We start from the raw sequence: 22220 nt of genomic DNA, 5'->3' as shown, positions 1-22220 counted from the left end.
ATCAGAAGGGCCTTTCCTCTGAAGGATTGGAGCTTGTGAACTACTTTGAGTAGAATTTAGTTGGCCAGCGGTGGAAACAGGTACACTTACTTCCACGTGTTCCAGTCCTTCTCAAGCACATCTGGTCCTCCCGCCCGTGTCTGCTCTAGGTAGGAGAGGAACTGTGGTAACTATGTTGTGTTCCTGTTGGCAAATAGGTCAATCTCCAGTGTGCCCCAATAGGGTGTCTTGGAGTTGAACAAGAAATGGCATAAGGACACTTTTGAACATGGAGAGAGCGTCAGCTTGCAAATTCTCTACCCTGAAAATGTACTGTGCCGAGAGGGATAATCGGCGCCGGTAAGCCCACGTGAGGATATCTTCTGATTGTTTTAGCAATGCCTTTGACCTTGTGGTGCCTTGTTTGTTTATGTGGCAGGGAGGACAGAGTCTGGCCGCAATATGAGGTGGTACTACCACTCTGTGGCCAGGTAGTGTTAGGAATAATTCTGCCACCGCATTCTCTGCGCGTCATAAAAGGAAGTGAAAAGGGATGGAGTGAGTGGACTAGAGACTCCTTCCTCTGTTTTTTTTAGTTCCTACATTGAGACAAGGCGTAGAAAGGATTGGAGGATTGAGTTATTCCCATATCCTGAAGATTGGGTCTGTGAATGTGCTTGGAGTAGTACGATGGAAGCTAAAAGGGAGAATGTTTGTGAGAAGAAAGTTGAATGTGTTAGCTTTGAGTGAAACAAAAGATGAATGGGAACGATGAGTCTAAGTTTGGAAGTGTGAATGGAAGGATGTCAGGTGTTGATAGAGGAAGGACGAGAGAAGGTGTGGTCTTGTTTGTGAACCCGGAAGTGCAGCAGTGTGTGACTGAATGGAAGGAGGTGTCACTGACACTGATGTGGGTGAAAGCAAAATCTGGACGTGAGTTGTGGGTATTTGTGAGTGCATATGGGCCTGATAGTGAATGGGATGAAGAAAAGAGGGAGCCTTTCTGGAATGAAGTCAATGAGTGTCTACAGAGTTTTGGAGCAAATTTGAATGAGGTAATGATAGGAGATCTGAAGGCTAGAGTGGGAAATGTATTAGTTGAACTTTTAGTAGGTATGCAGGGTGTGCCTGGAAGAAATGAATGTGGGGAACGAAAGCTAGGGATGAGCGTTGGGCAAAAGATGGTGATTGGAAATATCTTGTTTGAGAAGAAGGATGTTTATAAGTATACGTGGGTGAGACAGGAGGGAGGGAGGGTTGTTGATAGAGCATTGATTGACTACGTGGTTGTATCCAGGGATGTAAGGGGAAGATTTTTGGATGTGAGAGTTTTAAGAGGGGAGGGTGGTATGTCTGGCCACTATCTGGTGGAGGGAAGTTGAGAGTAGGTATTTGGTGGGTGAAAGGTAGTAGGGTTAGGTGTGGCAGTAAGGTTTTTAAATGAGTGAGGTAAACAAAAGGGAGAAAATGACAGAGTATCTGGAGGAGTTGAAGGATGAGTAGAACACAGTGAAAGCTCAGGAAAATGGCAGTGTGGAGGAGGAATGGCACTTGTTTAAGAGTGCTGTGGTGGGCATGCAGAAGATGTGTGTGGTGTGAGACGAGTGGATGGTGATGTAAGAAAGAGAACTGAATGGTGATGTGAGGAAGTAAGAATGGCTGTCGCTGAGAAGAGACATGCCTATGAAGTGTGGCTGCAGAGGAAGAAGGAGGTGTCATATGGGAGGTATAAGGAAAAGAAGAACAGGGCGAGAAGGGCTGTGCGTGATTCTAAAGTGGCAGCAGATGGGAGTTGGGGTTGGTGGTTGACTGAAATTTTTCAACATAATAAGAATATGATTTGGAAGGAGGTGAAAAGGGTGGGAAAGTCAGAGTCTGTGAGGGAAGAGCAAGTAAAAGCAGAAGATGGAAGGATATTATTTGAGATGGATGCAGTAAGGAAGAGATGGGCAGAGTATTTTGAGGGATTGTTAAATATAGAGGATGAAAGGGAGTCTGAGGCTGTGGCAGATGGAAGGGTGCAAGGAATTAATGTGTTGGGAGAGTTGAATGATTCTTTGATCACGATGGAGGAAATGCAGAAGGCAGCAAAGGAGATGAAAGCAGGGTGTGCTGTGGAATGCCTGAAAGATGGTGGAGTGACTATTCTTGAGTGGTGGGTAAGATTGCTGGATGTGTGTGTTTTGTGAGCAGTATAATGTCGATTGAGTGGGCGAGTGCTCATGTGTTTCTACTGTGTAAAGGTAAAGGTAAAGGTGATACATAAGAATTTTTTTAGCTTCAGGGATATGTCTGTTGACTGTTATAGGTAAGGTGTATGGAACAGTGTTAACTGAGTTAGAGAGGGTACAGAGGGAGCGATTGGTGATGAGCAGTGTGGCTTTAGGAGAGGGAAGGGATGCGTGTCTCAGGTGTTTGCTGTGAGACAGGTGTGTAAAAACTATTTGGCGAAAGGTAAGGATGTGTTTTGGGCGTTCGTGGATTTAGAGAAAGCGTATGATAGAATGAATAGGGAGGCTTTGTGGAATGTTTTGAGATTGTATGGACATGATGGTAGGTTGTTAAAAGGAGTAAAAAGGTCTTTCGTAAATAGTAGAGCGTGTGTAAGAGTGGGAAATAATGTGAGTGTTGGTTTCTCGTAAGAATGGGGCTGTGACGGGGATGTGTGATGTCGCCTTGGTTATTTTTAATTTATATGGATGGTGTTGTAAGGGAGGTGAATGTGAGAATGTTGTGTTGAGGTTTGAGTCTAAGGAATGCTGATGGTAGAGAATGGAATCTGAATCTGCTGCTGTTTGCAGATGATACTACAATGGTGGCTGATACAGAGGCGAGATTGAGACCGTCGGTATAGGAGTTTGGAAGGGTAAGTGAAAGGAAGAAATTGAAGGTAAATGAGAATAAGAGTAAAGTGACGAAGTGTACGAGGTTGGCACATGATAGAAGGTTGAATGTAGTTTTGAATGGTGAGTTGCTTGAGGAGGCACAGTGTTTTAGTATTTAGAGTCACATGTTGCTGGGGGTGGGAGAATAGACGTAGAAGTAATGTTCAAAATGAATGAGGTAGGAAGGTGCGGAAGGGATGAAAAAAATGTTTAGATACCGTTCGCTTAGAATGGATGTAAACAGAAGGCAGTATGAGGGTGTAGTGGTATTAACTGTATTATATGAGGCTGAAACACGGAATATGGGTGTAGCAGAGAGGAAAAGTTTGAATTTAATGGAAATGAGGTGTCTGAAGAATATGTGCAGAGTGACGCATATGCATCAAGTGAGAAATGATGAAGTGCGAAGGAGAACTGGAGTTATCCGGGAGGTGGCTGATCGAGTTAAGGAGTGTTGCGATGGTTTGGGCATATGGAGAGAATGAGCCCTTGGGGCTAAGATACGAATAAATGTGTGTCTGTGGATGAGTAAATTGGGAGTGTGTCGTGCTATCTCGGCTACCCCCTTTTCTTTGGGGGAAGCGGTCCGGGTATACAGATAGATAGACCACTACTTGGTTCGTCATTTGGAAGTGGATGGCTGTCCCTGGAGATGGTTAGATTTCTTTTAATGCCATGAGGACCACCCTCCATTCTCTGATGTTAATATGTGAGAACTGGTCTGTTTTTAACCAGGCTTCTTGTTCCCTATGTCCATGTGAAGATTGCAATCCCCAACCTATCTCTGAGGCATCTTTTGTCACCGTCAGGATGGGTGGAAGCAGTGTCCAGGGACCCAGCGGGAGAGAGTTTGCAGGTTTCAACCATAGTTGTATGAGGTGTGTACGAGTAACAGAGCAGGGCACAGGGTGGGGCACATCTCTTGACCTCCATTCCGCCGGTACCACTTCGTTCTTACTTGATGGCAATGTGATAGTCTCCCCAGGGGAATGACATCCGCGGTTTAGAGTGCCCACATTACACTGTGTATCAAAGAATTTGTTTATGCAATTTTTTTGGTCTTGTTAGACTCAGTTTTCCATGCTGATTCCAATGGTGTATGTTTTGTTTGTCTATCTCTAGGTGTTTGACAACAATTGGCAAATGTTTATTTCCAGTCTTGTTACCATGCACTGATGTAATTGCTGACGTATCACTTACCACGTCACACACACACACACACACACACACACACACACACACACACACACACACCATCTGCGTCCATGCAGATGTCGCTGATATGGCCATTATTGCGTCATGCAACGTGGATTGAGTCAGTTCATTTGATAAGCTAGTCTCACGTTGCACATTTGGCTGGTCATTGTGTTTTTGAGCTGTTTCTATTGATGAGACCAGTAGACGTTCTTGCAAGCTGTCAGCCGATACAGTTTGTTATGTATGTGGAGAATATATTGGACCGAAGATGATCAAACACAAAATCCACCTTGATACCAAAATTGCTCGTGCATACAAGGCATATTTTGGCATGGCAATGGGCGATCAAGATAAGGATTGGGCTCTACACTACACTTGTGGTAGCTGTCGCTCTACGCTTGAAGCTTGGCTATGAGGAGCGGGAGAGAAGATCCCTTTCACAGTTCTGAGAGTCTAGCGAGAGCCTTCGAATCTCCATGGCGATTGTTAGTTTTGCATGGTTGATATAAGTGGTGTGAAGAGCATTAAGGGCAGAAAGAACATTGTATATCCAAATACGCCTTCTTCAATCTCTCCGGCGCCTCACAATGACGGCCTGGCAATTCCTGTCTCTCATGTGGACACGGAAGTTGTCTCTGACCATGAGGACATCGTCGATGGTGGAGGGGAAAGTGATGATGAATCGTATGTTGGAGAATGTTCCGAAGACACTATACAACCTTTCCCAATCAGCAAGAACTGGATGACTTGGTTTGAGATTTAGGACTCACCAAGTCCAATGCTGAGCTGCTGGTGTCACGTCTAAGTGAATGATCCCAGTTGCAAGCTGAGTTATAGGAATCGCCACAACAAGTTTGCATCCTTCCTCAAATTTTGTGAAGAAATCTTGTTGCGTAATTGTTTTGATGTTAAGGGTTTGTTCCAAGCCATGGGAATGGATTACAAGGTCTCAGAATGGCGACTCTTCATCAACAGTTCCGTGAAGAGCCTAAAAGCTGTACTTTTGCATAACGGCAATGAACTCCAATCAATTCCAGTTGCACATTCTGTGGAAATGAAAGAAGCCTATGAGACTGTGAAGATTTGTCTGACAAAGGTCATGTACTCAGATCACAATTGGGAGGTTTATTGGGATTTCTAAATGATTTCGTTCCTACTTGGAATGCAAGGTGATTATATGAATGACTCTTGTTTTTCATGTTTGTGGGACAGCCGAAGTGATGCAGAACATTTCGTGAAGAAAGACTGGCCTCTCAGAGAGAGAGTCTCACACCTGGCTCAAGCAACGTTCTGAGAGCCCCCCTGATCTCCAGAGAGAAGATATTGCTACCGGAGGTACACATAAAACTTGGTCTTTTGAAATAGTGAATACCATCAACAAGGATGGTGATTCATTTTTGCATATCCAATCAATGTTTCCCAAGCTGAGTATGGCAAAGGTGATGCCTGGCATATTCACCAGGCTGCAAGTTCGATGAATGCTGGCAAATCATGCACTCCAGGGTAAAATGATCATTGATGAAGAGCACGCTAGGAATGCTTTCAGAGGGGTTGTGGAAAGTTTTCTCGGCAACCAGAGGAGACCAGATTCCTTACAGCTCTTTGATGACCTGATTGGCGCATTGCATCGGCTTGGATGCAGAATGTCAATCAAATTGCACTATCTGCATTCCCACCTTGATTTCTTCAAATGAAACTTCCGTGCAGTCAACGAGAAGTATGGTAAATGATTCCACCAGGACATTCTGCTGATGGAAACCAGATACCAGGGCAGGTGGAACAAGGTGATGATGGGCGATTACATTTGGGGATTGTTGAGTAATTGTCATCACAGCTACAGAAGAAATTCAGGATCAAAAGTGCATTCCTAGTCCCTATGTGCCTTGCATTCCTTGTGATGTTACTGTTTGCTCATTTTCTAGTTATATTCATAATATACACCCGGAAATATATAAATTCTTTGATATTCTCAACATTTTCGCAGTGGTAACAAGTTGCAGTTCCTGTCCTTGTATGATACATATGTTGTTTCATAATTCCTGTAACTCTAGATTTACACAAAAAACAAATAACATTCAGAATCCATGCATTGCCAATGATCAGATATAGTGTAATAATCAAAAAAAAAAAAAAATTGGTTTAAGTTTCTTACACAGTGTTAGAGACTCCCACTGTCGTCTCGTTAATGTTTTGCTACTGATGCTCTGAAAAAATTTCTCAGAAGTCGTCAGACATTGTTGGGTAATAGGTGGATGCGAGCTAGCCTTGTATCCTACTCCAGGCCGAGCCACACCGTTTATTGTGAGGAGGAAAGTGATGATTTCTCGGTGTTTACTTTGAAGCCCATCTCTCCTGCTTGATGAAGGGCCTGGTGTGTTGCTAATTGATGGTCCCCCTTGGTGGCAGCTGGAAGGAGCCAGTCATCTAGGTGCAGCAACACCACTACCCCTTATAGTGCCAGATATCGTTCTAGTACTTTGATATGTCAGGTAAATACTCGCAGAGCCAGACAAAACCTGAAAGGCAGGCGAGTAAACTGGTTTGTCACTCCATCCACCCTTATTGCCAGGAACGTTCTGCAACAAGGGTGTACTGGGATGTGCCAGTAAGCATCTTGGAGGTCAAATTTTTGTAGTGAATGTCACGAATTAATTCACGACATTGTATTAGTATTGTATAAGGGAACGTCTGACTCTCATTGAAATGCATTAGTTTTTGCTCGGACCGTTAACTGCCTCACTGTTGCACTCAGATCATAATGAGTTTTCATAAGCCTTGTCATTGTTTTCACAAGTGACTGTCTGTATAGCTAGTGCATTTCACTGAGCGAAACTTTTGGTGTAATTGTCGTTCCCATGTATTCTTATTCTGACCGTTAAGTTGAGCCACGCTCAACTCTCGTGCTTTGTGCCCCAGCTTACTTACATCAGTCAGTCAGCTTTGGATCGCCTCGAGAGTAGGATCGTTGTGCCCCGCATACAGAGAAGTGTCTCCGTTGTACAGCGATTTCCTGGATCTCCACCTAGACGGTGATCGGCAAAGTGGACTTAGCAGCAAATAGCAGCGCCTGGTGTGCAACAGACAGATGCCCAGTCTTTCGTAGCTTCAGCTCCTTTCCCTTCACTGACCAGTATTTTCGTTCGTTTTCTTAGCCTTAAGTCTGATTAGCTTTTGAATGAGTGAGTGAGTGTATTTCCTTTGTTATTTGATTTCACGAGTCCCCCTGTGATCGTGGATTCCCTTTTTGAATTCATTTTGAGATTCATGTAACGTAAATGGGGGGAGTATAATGAGTATGAAATGTGTGTCATAATGGTAATATGGGTGTGTGTATAAGTGATTATTGATTTACAGTTCTTTTCTTTGAGCTTGTTTAACAGTGCTAATGGTATTTAATTTCTCCATACTGAACTTACTTTAGTTTGCTATGCCCAGTTAGCACAAAATCTTATATTAATCACAACTGGTATTTAGGCCAGTTCCTTTGTATCAAAACTCAAATCCGTTGTACCAGCCAGGAGTTAAGCATTAGCAAGAGCTTGTTCATTATTATTATTAATTATTAATTGTCAGAGGGTAAAGATCACACTTTCTCAAAGGCTAACAGTACTAATGATACAGCCTTCGTGAGTAAATAGTCTCTGCTGTATACTGTTGAGAAAGTTTATAAAATTCTCGTCTTTAGAGAATTGGCGAAGTAAGCAAGCATAAAGTAAAACTTATTTTATTTCACAAGTCAATTCTTTGTCTTGACTTTCGAGTAATATCAGCTATTTATTCTTAAATTACATCCCCCCATGACATCTGGCGACCTCATTCCAGGATATTAACTCCTAGCTCTAAAGTTATTAACGAAATAATACTCACTCACTCACACCTAGGTATTTCTTATCATGAAAGGCTATAGGCACTAGTCACAATTCACTAGTCCCCCAGCGACAGTGAATCTTACCAGTTTAACTAGATAAGACTTGTCACGATTCACTAGTCCCCCAGCGACAGTGAATCTTACCAGTTTAACTAGATAAGACTAGTCACTTTTCACTAGTCTCCCAGCGACAGTGAATCTTACCAGTTTAACTAGATAAGATTAGTCCCGATTCACTAGTCCCCCTGCAACAGTGAATCCTACCAGTTTGCAGAGATAAATTGAGTAACAGTTCACTAGTCCCCCTGCGACAGTGAATCTTCCTCTACAGGAGATAAAACGAGTAACAATTCTCTAATCCCCCTGCGACAGTGAACCCTCTTCTACAGGAAATATGATTGGTCACCACCAGCTTGTGCCTATATTCTTTACTTTTGATTATTAGCATTTCTCTGCGAAACAGCAGTCAGTACTCAGTCTTTAGTCCATTCAGCCTTAGTTGAGTTAGCTTCATGGCTACTATAGTCTGTCTCAGGAAAAACGAATGTAGAATATCGTCTGTTTTACTCCAAAGTCACTGTCAAAGGCCGAAGGCATCTGATTTAACGACCTGTGGGAATACAAGCTGGCCAGGGACAACCCTGAGGGCAAGAGGCGCGCGCGCGCGCGCACACACACACACACACACACACACACACACACAATCAATCAATCAATGAATGGGTATAAGTGACCCGCTATGCTCACAGGTCAATATGAACTGTGGTTCCTGTTTTTGGATGCAACTTTTTTTTTTTTTTTTTTTGTTACAAAGCGCTAAAAATAAACGAAAAATATTGGACCAGTTATTCGTTGTATATTTAGATTTAATAGCATATTATTCCTTTTATTTTATTTTATTATTTTTTTTTTGAGCTTGATTCGCCTGTCATCAAGAATTTGTAAGTTGGCATTTCAGGTCACAGCACCTCCTGACTGACTCTCTCTAAACCTCTGCTTCCGTCCTTTCTTGTCTCCCTCCTCCCTCCCCCATCTACTCTCTCTCTCTCTCTCTCTCTCTCTCTCGTGTGTGTGTGTGTGTGTGTGTGTGTGTGTGTGTGTGTGTGTGCAATCATTATCATGACTAATGGTATGCTTTGTATTGGAAAGTAAAGATGAGGAGAAATATTGTGGAATCTATGGCGAATATTGTGGCAGAAGAGTGTAGACATGTATGAAGGTGAACGTTAATTGGCCCACAGGGAATTAATGACAGTTCCACATGCTGACGTCTCGAGGGGACTTCTTGTAGTTGTTCTCAATAAATATATTCCAATGTTTTATCTATTTTATAATACTTATATCACAGTTAAGTTATACTTTGCATTGACATTATTATTCACTACTACAGAACCTTGAAAGAGAGAGAGAGAGAGAGAGAGAGGGGGGGGGCTGGTCATTCCCAGGGGACAAGTGGTCACTCCTCACCTCTCTCTCTCTCTCTCTCTCTAGCATGCAGACCCACCCCCCCTGAACTCAAAACATCATCCTTCCTGCCTTCCTATCCATCCCCATCCCCTCTCTTCACCTAGCTTTTTGCCCACATACACAACATTTGCACACACACACACACACACACACACACGTTTTTTTAAATAACTGACGACCTACCAAAAAATCTATCATTCTATCTGAATATATATATATATATATATATATATATATATATATATATATATATACATATATACACAACTTAGAACTGTAAAACTTATATGTAAACTTCAGGAAACTGGCAAATGAGGACCTCCCCTTAGAAAATTCCTTGGTGCGCCCCTGCTGGACACTGATAGATAAATAGAGGCTTCACATTGTTTTATTACTTAAGCGTCGTGTGTGTGTGTGTGTGTGCGTGTGCGTGTGTGTGTGTGTGTGTATGTTTTTTCATAGTGACGGGATGGGGGCAGGGGGATTCCACCAGTGAAGAAGGTTTAGATGAGGGAGACATGAATATCGAGTGATAGAGAGAGAGGGGGAGAGAGAGAGAGAGAGAGAGAGAGAGAGAGAGAGAGAGAGAGAGAGAGAGAGATTGTATTTTCAATGTAAATTTTAGAATATAATGAATATTTATAAAGGAAATGCTACTGTTGATCCTTCGATCAGTAATACTATTGTAAATCAGTTTATGTTTTTTCATAAAGAATAGTAATAAAACAATAAAATAAAATAAAATAATTTTTCTTCATCTTTCATGGCTTCCCAACCCCTCCCCACATTCCGACCCGGGCCACTCCCATCCTCCATCCCTCCTCATATGGACCGATATCAGGACACTGACAGATAAATAGAGGCTACACATTGTTTTATTATTTAAGCGTCGTGTGTGTGTGTGTGTGTGTGTGTGTGTGTGTGTGTGTGTGTGTGTGTGTAGAGGAAAGAAAACGGAAGAGGGAAGGAGGAAGGTCCAGAATCCCGAGGGGACCTCTTAATCCTTCACACGGTCACTCGTGTTCCGATTTTGGCAAAGGCTTTGTAAAATTCTCTCATTCATGTTTCCTGAGAAAGGGTATAATATACAGTATATGTACAGGAAGCCAAAGATATAGAGCTTACTGATCCCAAGGTAATTAAAGACTATGTGCTGTCACGGTACACTTATGAACAGCAACGTGAGAGAGATGCCAGTGAAGAGCGTAAAATTCAGCATGAGGAACGTGGGAGAGAATGTGAACACGAGCGAGAACAATGCGAACACAAGCAAGAACAAGGCGAACATGAACATGCCAAGTGTGAGGCACGTGAGAAACATGAACTTGAGATGCTGAAGCTCAAGCGAGACTCCTTGGCTTTAGGCACATCTGGTGCAGCCGACCCGGGCTCCACGAGTGCTCTCCCTGCACATGTTCTGCCAACCCCACACCTCAAGCTTCCTTCATACAAGGAAGGCGAGCAAATCGAGCCATTCATAGCTCGTTTTGAAGACATGGTGCTGCTTTACAAGCTGGATGAGGCAGCTAAGTGGATCCCAGTATCTTGCTCATAGGTCACATAGGACACATTATGTCCAGAGTCTGTACATACATAGGTACCGTAGGTTAAGGGGAAAGTTTGGTACCCCCGCAGGGGCAATCCAAGGCTGTGTCTGAATTACCTTGTGGTGTCTCAAGCTGTGGGCCTCTCTGAGAATTCCCAGAGAATGCACATTTTCCACATGAGTGTTCACACCGCGTTGGGTGTTAAAATGTGACCTGCCTGAGATTGCGTAGGGATTCTCAGCTTGCCGATATTAACCCCTAAAGTCCTAATTGCATCAACTCATGCAACTTGAGTTTATTGCCAAAATGCCTAATCGCATCAATTAAGTGGGGGCCTGTAAATAACTGCGGAGCACTTCCTCCGCCCCAATTATGATGTACACTCGGCAAGATTTCCGACTGGACCGCCTAGTTGCGAGATTTGGCTAACGTGGCAACAGCATGCGCCCGTGTGTGAGTGAGTGAGTGTGTGTGTGTGTGTGTGTGTGTGTGTGTGTGTGTGTGTGTGTGTGTGTGTGTGTGTGTGTACACTCAGGACAATTTTTCGAACTGCTAAGCTTCATCCTCCGAATTATATAATGTGGCCATTGTAGTATGCTATGATATAGGCTAATAAATATTATGTGATTGGGATAATGGGCTGTGAACAATACTATTTAAAGTCCGAGTTATATAATAATAATTCTCTTCCCTTGTAGCGTGAACCACGATACAGGTTGAGCTGTGGTTCAGAAACAGAGGGCAAGTTCACCCAGAAATGGCAAGATGTAGGGGGAAGGGGGGAGTACGAGAGTGAGCGGCCAACAATTATATATCCTTAGTCATTACAGTATAGTTATTAAGGTGTCAATGATATCCTGTATCCTAAATAATAATAAACCTATATATTTTTATTATCTTTACGTAGACCCGATTACACACTAGGATATCCCCTCCCTCGTGGAAAACATGCAGCCTGCTCCACCGCCTCGACTCTCTCTCAGCTGGCTATCAGTAGACACACACACACACACACACACACACACACACACACACACACCAGTTTGTGCTAATGAGTAATGACGTTGCATTTAGCATGTTTACCTAAAGTTAATACTGTGTCAAAATGCAGTGCAATCCATAACCACCTTCTCAATGGTAAATTGCAGATTACGTTTACCAGTAATCAGTACTTATTTGCATAGTTTGTTTCAGTAATAGTCATGGGGTAGTCATACCCACAGTGATATTTTCGTTAATGCTAAAGGTAATCATGTGTTTAGTGGCGGAAACCAATTAGAGGGGAGGTGGCCGCTGACACCTCCAATCCTCATAGCTACGGTGGTGAGTTGTAGTGTCACTGCAGAGGTTCCTCTTCCTCCAGTTATGTCAATAATTAAAGTTAACATACTGATAAACAGCCATTTCTTAAGAAAAATACAAAAGGCCTATATAGAACTCAAGATACATTTATGAAGCATATTGTGGGAGCTTTGCAGCTCTCACGCACAAGTCACAGTCTTGGTCCTTTGTTTCAGTATTACCAGCTTAACAGTGTGCAGTGTTAATGAACATGCTATTAATGTTAGTTCTATGCTTATTTACATTTGGAACAACAGAATTCAAAGCAGAATTACATTCAGTACACAGAATGTCAAATACAGTATGTGTGTGTGCGTGTGGGTCAATACGTGTGGTGGGGGGTGGGGGAAGTATAGTGAGTATGAAATGTGTGTCATAATGGTAATATGGGTGTGTGTATACGTGGCTAAGGATGTCCAACACTGATATGTAATCTTTGCCATTAACACTTGATGACACACACCTCAGTATTCATTTATAAGTTTGCAGCATATTACTTTATTATATTATTATGATTATATTTTGGGGGTGAAACCTGAAACACCATATAAAGACAAACACTGAAATATTAATAAAATGCATTATGTGTGGCAAAATACATGTATAACAATATTTCAGGAAGAAATATTTCCGTATTATAACATCTATTTAAATACGTTGTAGGTGTAGCGTTTCTTAAGCTTAGATTATCGGATTTCCTTTGATCAATATGTTACGTTATACTATAGCTTTGAGTTAAGCAATATGTTATGATTGTGTTGTATTATACGTGGCGTCATGGTGGATAGTCATTTAAAACTACATCGAATAGACAGCAAGTGCAGTTGTAAGTAGTTTACCGGTATTTGTTATTGATCACACGCTGACCAACTTATTCCTGAGTAATTTTTAAAAATCTTTATCACGATTGGAGAACAGCACCTTAGGCATATCAACAGGTGGCAAGAGGTCTAGCGAATTGGCAAAATGTCTTAGAGAGTTGTGATTGTGCCAATCAAGATAGCATCATATTTTAATGGAAAAAACCTGCTATTGTAACAGGAATGTTGCGTTAAGAAATGCACATAAACGTCACTAATTCCTGTATAAGTGTTCTATAATAAAAATCGTGAGTGAGCAAAATATATAAGATAGTGTCGTATCAGTTATATTGCCAAGTAAGTTATAGTGAGTTATTAAAGTTACTGTCGGATTGTTATACTGCATGGAATGATATCCATTATAATCAAAGGATAATAAAAAAATAATATTTGTATGGAACTCATTCATTAGTAGGAAGTCAACTCATCCTCCTCCTCGATCTCTCTCGCAGTCTGTTTGCATAGAGGCGACATGGTTCCATTGAGCTGTTTCTGGCTTCTGAACTGTTTCCACTAGGCATGGATGTGGGCCAGTAGTTCATCTGGTGTCTGTTCACTCTCAGGCTCCCAACAGTTAACCATATTCCCCCATACATTTTCGATGGGGTTCATGTCTGCTTCCTTACTGAGCCAGTCAAGCAGCTGCAAGTCCTTTGGACCTCCAAACCATTCCGAGACTCTTCTCGCCGTGTGGATGGGAGTGGGGTCCTGAACAAAAATGATAGAGCAGGGAGGAAACGGATAGTTCCGCTCCTGAACTGAGGGGAGGAAAAAATCCTGCAAAATTTCAATGTACTTTCAAGCAATGGTACTCCCTTCTATCCTGGTGACGTCACCCATACCATGGCTTCACATCCACCCCCAGACATTGACGATGACGTGTCCACTTCTGGCCTCCTCGTAGATGTTCCTACCGTCGTAACTGCACGTGAATAGAATATTTATACTGTACATCGCTCATCTTTGACGCTTTGGGAAAGCGACCGTTTTCCATTTCATAGTTCATTATTCGCTATTTGTTTGGTATATTTTATGGGGATTGTAAGGCTTAATAAACAGTGGTGCATGTGTTGGTAATATGCGTTCATCTAGACGTATTATTGCTATATCAATTGATCCCTATTTTTTTTTTTATATTAAAATTGTTTAGTGATATTGTGTAAAAATATGTTTGTTATACACATTGTCAGTATATGTATACATATGCATTGAAGTACTGTGGTCTCCAGATATCTCTTCTGTATCATAAAGTTTTATGAATACAAAATACCTGGTAACAGTCATATGGAAAAGTGTCAGGCATACGATCAACGCATCGATATACTCTGGCCTTTATCTACCTACTGGTCTTCCACACTCTCCAATTTTTCCTCAACCTGTCTATCATAATTCTTACAATTCACCACCATATATATATATATATATATATATATATATATATATATATATATATATATATATATATATATATATTCTGTGTGTGTGTGTAGGTTCTCACTTTTACCTGATAACCACACACCCACACATCATATTAATCAAGAGACTTCATACTGGATAGGTTATATTCAATAAATCCACGTGGGCTATCGTGCTATTTGCTCATAGCTGTTCCAAGTGACCCAACATTAAAATAAATAAAACAAAGACTCTGGGTGTGGTCATTCGGGAGGGTCATGCAATTATATATTGTTACCGGTGACCCTTTTCAAATTGCTATGCGACATAGGGAATTGGTTTTACACTTGACCACTCTCATTTCATAAGGAATTACATTGGCCAGCAAAGGACAGCTGGATTTATAACCACACCAAAAAATACGTGAAGTTCGCAAACTATTAAACGCCGAACTTGCTGCCTTTTCAAAGTGGTTTACGTGAAAGTCCACTGTGTGATCCTTCATGACATAGTTAATACAATATATAACGGATATGTTGCATAAATCTATGCCAGTAATTCTAAAACTATGGGTGGCGACCCAAAAGTGGGTCGCGAGAGGAATTTTGATGGGTCGCAGGAACAGAAAAGACCTAATACTTTCAATAAATTTTATTTAATAGAAATTGTAATTATCCTTATTTCACAATTAGCATATTCATAATAACTACGATAGGCTACATACTGGTTACTCTCTCTCTCTCTCTCTCTCTCTCTCTCTCTCTCTCTCTCTCTCTCTCTCTCTCACATTTTCTTACCCTGTGGGCCGCAGTCTTGAAATATTCCAAATAGGGTCACCCACTGAAAAGTTTGAGAACCTCTGATCTATGCTATAGTATAACTTAATAAACTGATTGCTGGGAATCCGGTAAGCTACAAGTAAAAACAGATGATTCTACAGAGTAATTTTGTAATGAACATTAAAATAACATTATTTTCTCCTGGAAGAAATAGTTATTCATGTAATATGGATTCCATATTACAGTATTATAATACTTCAGTGTTTGTCTTTATATGGTGTTTCAGGTTCCACCCTCAAAATATAATCATAATAATATAATAATGTAACATGCTACAAACTTATAAATAGAACCTAAGTAAATACTGAGGTGTGTGTCACCAAGTGTTAAAGGCAAAGATTACATATCAGTCTTGGACGTCCTAAGCCACGTATACACACACCCATATTACCATTATGACACACATTTCATACTATACTCCCCCCACCCCCACACCACATACTGACCCACACCTACACGCACACACACACACACACACACACACACACACACACACACACACACACTGTATTTGGCATTCTGTGTACTGAATGAAATCCTGCTTTGAATTCTGTTGTTCCAAATGTAAATAAGCATATAGAACTAACATTAATAGCATGTTTATTAACATTGCACACTGTCAGGCTGGTAATACTGAAACAAAGGACCAAGACTGTGAGTGCGTGAGAACTGGAAAGCTCCCACAATATGCTTCATAAATGTATTTTGAGTTCTATATAGGCCTTTTGTATTTTTCTTAAGAAATGGCTGTTTATCAGTATGTTAACTTTAATTATTGACATAACTGGAGGAACAGGAACCTCTGCAGTGACACTACAACTCGCCACCGTAGCTATGAGGATTGGAGGTGTCAGCGGCCACCTCCCCTCTAACTGGTATGCGCCACTAAACACATGATTACCTTTAGCATTAACGAAAATATCACTGTGGGTATGACTACCCCATGACTATTACTGAAACAAACTATGCAAATAAGTACTGATTACTGGTAAACGTAATCCGTACTGTGAGGTGGTTATGGATTGCACTGTATTTTGACACAGTATTAACTTTAGGTAAACATGCTAAATGCAACGTCATTACTCATTAGCACAAACTGGTGTATGTGTATGTGTGTGTGTGTGTGTGTGTGTGTGTGTTCTTACCTAATTGTTACTACCTAATTGTATCTTTACACGAATGAGTCAAGCTCGTACTGTCCCGTGTCTTAAACCATATTTATCGTACATATCCTTAAATTTGTGAATTGTTTTGGCACACACTTTCATTCGGTAGTGCATTCCACTGATCAGCTGCTCTATTTGGGAAACTAAATTTCCTTACGTCTTTATCACCTCTCTTCTTATGCAGTTTTTTGCAGTGTCCTCTTTCTGATGCTTTCCCATAGGTTAAGTAATCATTTATGTCTATTTTCTCCTTCCCTGATATGCATTTATATATCATAATCATGTCACCTCTTTTCCTTCTCTCCTGTAGTGTTGGTGGATTCAGTTTATTTAGTCTTTCTTCGTAGCTTAGATCCCTTAAGCCTGGTACCCATCTTGTAGCGGCCCATTGAACTTTTTCAATCTTTATGTGTTTTTTGAGTTCAGGGGGTGGCTTCACTAACATGGTCGTAATTTCAGTTGCCTGAACAAGATCTGGCACCTCAGATTACGCACTCCTGTGGCGCAGTATCTCCCACCAGAGATTGGTATTCACTAAATTTTTTTACGGCGCCGAACCCCGGTCGTAGGTTGTACCTGCTTTAAATCGGCCGTCATCAGCTGATTTCTGCTCAGCCAATGACAGAGAATCTTACAAGTGAGGCTTTGTCATGAGCAGCCAATCACGGAGCGAACTTTCATATCAGCTGTTTGTCTCCCTAATGTAAACACAAGCGCAGAAGGGAGAGCATGCATAACACACAAAACACAGTCCTCAACCCAACAGAAGGAAGTGACATCAGAAATTAACTCGACATATGTCCTTTTAGCGAAATATATAGTGGAAATAAAGACTTTAAGTCCAACAGAACAAAACGAGAAACATCCTAACCTTTCAAGTGACGAACTCTCAGTGGTATTTCCCAGCCGTTTCTTTAGCGCGCAATTATACCATACCCAGTGGATTTCTGCTATCATATAGTGTATGCCTGTATGTGTTTTATTGTGTGCGAATGAATATTACCGAATCTTGCTTAACATACTGAAAGGAGGATTTCCATTCCCAACTTCCCAACTGGGTGCTGGGTTAGGTTAGGTTAGGCTGGGTTGGGTTGGGTTGGGTTGGGTTGGGTTAGGTTAGGTTAGGTTAGGGTAAATTAAATCATTAGGTACAGTTACGCTAGGTTTGGTTAGGTTTAGTTAAACACTTAGAGTAGGCTGTTTCTTTCCACAATTATTAATATTTCTGATCATATTGTCATAGTCATATTATGGTTATTATTCATTTGCACATCAAATGAGGCCTCAAACACTCAGATGAACTAAAAAAAGAAAATGAAAAAAAAAAAATTGGAAACGACAATAAAGGAAATATTTACCCTCTTAGCGTTGATTAATGAAGTCTCCAAAACAAAAACATTTTTTCTTTCCTCACTAGACAAACATTACAAAGAAAGCAAAGATGCTAGCATGGGAAATTATTACCTATATGGTGAATAGTGTTAGCAGAGTGAAAAGGGAGAGCAATGAAGTGAGGAAGTAATTTCGTGACTTCATATCACAAGTTAAGGGGAAGGAAGTCAAGGCAATGAAGCAGGCAAAGAAAACTTTAGGTATATATATATATATATATATATATATATATATATATATATATATATATATATATATATATATATATATAATGCTTATTTCATTTGTTAGTTACATAGTGCCTGTGAGGATGTAAGTTTTTTTTTCTAACTTACCATATCAAACAAACCTAACCCATTCATGAGCCGTTACTGGTAGAGGTAGGGTTTGATTGTAACACTTTGGATAGCTTAATCATGAAAGTCTAAAACTAAGAAGTCATTTCATTTTTTGGGGTGAGGGAGGTGGGTAATGTTTTTGGCATTAATGACTAAGAAGAGTGAGAGAAGAGTTCTGGACAAATGTGGAAGTGTGCATGGAAAAGTTTGGAAGGAATGAGAGAGTGTTTTTGATTGGTGATATGAATGGTAAAGTTGGTAATGTGAAGGTGGATGGAATAGTTGGTGAGTGGGGTGTGCCTGCCGAGATAGATGAGAATGGGAGTGCGTTAGTGGACATTTGTGCTGGGAGGGGGTTGGTGATAGCCAATACCCTCTTCAGGCATAAAATGATCCACAGGTATACATGGCGAGTGATGAGAAGGGTGGGTGGTGAACTGAATGAAAGGAAGGCAATGATTGATTATGTGTGTGTGGATGAAAGGATGCGAAGATGTGTAAAGGATGCAAGAGTGTATAGAGGTTGGGGGAGTGGACTTTCTGACCACTACTTGGTCGTGGCCAGAATTAGGATGCAAGTGAGATGGAGGAATAGAAGAAGGGAAAGACGAGAGGAAGGAGTAGTTGCAAGGAGAGTGGAAAGGTTACAAGAGGATGAGAAAAAGGCAGAGTATAAGAGAGAAGTGGAGGAACGATTTGGCAAATATGAATTGGAGCAGATGGGAGACGTGGAAGGTGTGTGTAAGATATTTACAGAAGAAATATGTGCAGCATGTGATGTGGTGTGTGGAAGGAAGAGAAGGCGGAGGGGGGTGCAAGGAACAGCGTGGTGGACTGAAGAGGTGAAACAGGCTGTGGCATAAAAGAAGAAAGCATGCAATGAATGGGTGAGAAATAGGGGCGTGGAAGAAGTTGAGAGGCGGAAGAGAGAGTTATATGTGGAAAGGAAGAGAGAGGTGAAAAGATTAGTAAGAGAGAGTAAGAAGAGAGTGGATGAGGAATTTGGAAGGAATTTGAGTGTAAAGTGGAGGGACTGTAAGAAAATGTTCTGGAGAGAAGTGAAAAGAGTAAGACAGGGTGGAAGTGAAGTTAGCTGGGGAGTGAAAGATAAAAATGGTAGCTTACTAGTGGAGAAGGGAGAAAAAGTGAGCAGATGGAGAGAACACTTTAAGGAATTGTTGAACATAGAGGATGGAAGTAATGCGAGTATAAGTGGCTGGGGAATGGCTGGGAGAAGGAGGGAGGTGAGAAGACAGGAAGAAATCAGTAGGATAGAAGTTGTGGAAGCAATGAAGAAAGTTAAATCGGGGAAAGCCCCAGGAATTGATGGAGTGTGTGGTGAAATGCTGAAGCATGGGGGAGAGATAGTAGTAGAATGGATGTGGAAGATGTGCAGATTGGCCTGGGAGGAAGGTAGAGTCCCGGAGGATTGGAAGTCAGGTATAATTATTCCCTTGTACAAAGGAAAAGGGGAAAAAGAAGTGTGTGGTAATCATAGGGGCATTTGTCTTCTTAGTATAATAGGAAAAGTGTATGGTAGGATACTTATAGACAGAGTTAGAGAAAGAACAGAGAAATTAGTTGGAGAAGAACAGGGAGGCTTTAGGAAGGGAAGCGGTTGTGTAGATCAGATATTCATTCTTAGTTTCTAGAGAAGGGAAAGAAGTTGTATGCGGCTTTCATGGATTTGGAGAAAGCATATGACAGGGTGGATAGACAAGGATTGTGGAAAGTGTTAAGAATATATGGAGTAGATGGGAAGTTGTTGAATGCTGTGAAGAGTATGTACGATGGTGCGAAGGCTGCAGTGCATGTGGATGGTGAACTAAGTGAATTTTTCTCTTTGAAAGTTGGTTTGAAACAGAGATGTGTCATGTCTCCATGGTTGTTCAATCTGTACATGGATGGGGTAATAAAAGAGGTACAAGGTAGGATAGTGGATGTTGGAGTGGCCCTGGTGAGAGAGGATAGTGTTTGGAAACTCCCTGTACTGTTGTTTGCAGATGATACTGTGTTGTTGAGTGAAGACGAAGGGGAGCTGCAAGGCTTGGTGGATGAGTTTGAGAGAGTGTGTAAGAAACGGAACCTAAAGGTGAATGTAGGGAAGAGTAAAGTGATGGTCTTTGAGAGAGGTGAAGTTAGTGAATGTACAGCGAGGTTAGATGGTGAGGAATTGGAAAATGTGAGTACGTTTAAGTATTTGGGTAGTGTGATGAGTAAGGATGGAGGTTTGGAGGGTGAAGTGCTTGAAAGGGTACAGCAGGGAAGAAAGGTTGCTGGTTCCTTGAAAGCAGTGATAAGAAACAGGGAAGTGAGCATGGAAGTGAAAAAGTTACTACATGACAGAATTGTGATACCAACTCTAACGTACGGAAGTGAAGCTTGGACATTGTTGGAAGGACACAAGTCAAGAGTGAGAGCAGTGGAAATGAGTTATTTAAGAGGAGCCTGTGGAGTCAAGTGGAGAGACAGGCTGACGAATGAGGATATAAAGGAGCGTTGTGGTGTGGATGTGGATGTGATAGGAAGCGTTATGAGGAACACACTGAGGTGGTTTGGCCATGTGGAGAGGATGGAGGGTGAAAGACTGACGAAGAGAGTGTATGTGAGTGAGGTGGAGGGGGGAAGAGGGAGGGGGAGGCCGAGGATGAGATGGAGGGATGGGGTGGAGAGGTATATGAGAGAGGGGTGTGTGAGTTGGGAGCAGGGCAGTGAAATGGCGGGGGACAGGGCGACTTGGAGGCGATTTGTTTGTGGCCACCCCAAACGGGATTGAGGCGTCTGGCAATAGATAGATAGATAGATAGACTAAGAATCATTTGGTATTGTAAGCAATTACCTTAGAAAAACTTCCTATATCCCAAAGGATAAAATTGATCCCATAAATCAGTAATAATTTTGCTTTGGTCTAATGTGTAGCATTCATATTGTTAAAGAAGTCATTCCTTTTGATTTTCCTTGTTACCTTATCCAGTATATTGATGCATGAAATAGTTTGTATCGCACAGGCTTTGTTTAGATATTGTTTGTTAGGTTTAACACCTTAATTCCACTGCCATGTCTGAAATAAATTACTGTCTTCATATAAGTTTAATCACCTTAGTATATCAAACTGTCATTGTTTAGCACATCCATTATCAACCCATGAACTGCCAAAAGTCTGATTTCATGTCATGGAAACCAATAATACCGTTGCAAATGCTCATCAGGCACATGGAGAGGGTCTAATGGATGTCTGAACCTTCTCTCTCGACGTAAATGTCGGTGAGCTAAATACATAGCTCCAAGCTCCATCACTGTACAGTAAACATCAGCAGCTGACTGCCCAGGCGGCCCCAGTGGAGGCTTTCCCAGTGGCATGCCAACGGCCATACCACGTTGAGTACACCGCTTCCCGTCCGATCAGCGAAGTTAAGCAACGTTGGGTCTGGTTAGTACTTGGATGGGTGACCACCTGGGAACACCAGATGCTGTTGGCATAACGTTCTCCCTACGTGTCAAGTGGGGTTGGTGGAGGATTAGTGCCCCTCCCTGTAAAACAATTAACTCTAAGCCCTTGGCCACCCCGTTTGGGATACATGGCGTCTGGCAATGAATGAATGTTTATTTTTGACACATTCGTATTACCTTGCAAAGAAATAAGTATTGCCAGAGTTCGTAGTAGCAATAAAAAACGATTATGGCACATTTTTTATCATTCTGTCTGTTTAATTTCTTCTTTTACGACGTTGATTAGAAGTGAAGAGGGACAAAGGCAAATGATAGGCCGAGAGGTTGCATGCTTGATAAACACACTGACTCCGGGTTGTGATGTAGATTTAGGTATGTCCCCCAAGCGCTTAACTTCAGGAGCCAGATCTTGGTGCAAGATGGCGGCGCCCATGCTTAGTGAATGACTAATTATGCCTCAGCACCATATCTTTAGGCACCGTTAGGAGATCCGGCG

The 22220-nt window shown here is 41.6% G+C and overlaps 1 non-coding gene across 1 annotated transcript; it reads left to right on the top strand.

Annotated features, from left to right (window-relative positions):
• Positions 1 to 21634: 21634 nt before the first annotated feature.
• Positions 21635 to 21753, top strand: LOC145395074 (5S ribosomal RNA). Its single transcript, XR_013896523.1, has one exon. It is a non-coding gene; the product is annotated as a 5S ribosomal RNA (ribosomal RNA).
• The last annotated feature ends 467 nt before the right edge of the window (positions 21754 to 22220 follow it).

The sequence above is a fragment of the Coenobita brevimanus genome, chromosome 29, assembly GCF_032717465.1.
Source record: "Coenobita brevimanus isolate Jiangsu-jjx chromosome 29, ASM3271746v2, whole genome shotgun sequence".
NCBI lineage: Eukaryota > Metazoa > Arthropoda > Malacostraca > Decapoda > Coenobitidae > Coenobita > Coenobita brevimanus.
The sequence above is the reverse complement of the archived record's forward strand: the minus strand, read 5'-3'. Positions and strand labels throughout refer to the sequence as shown.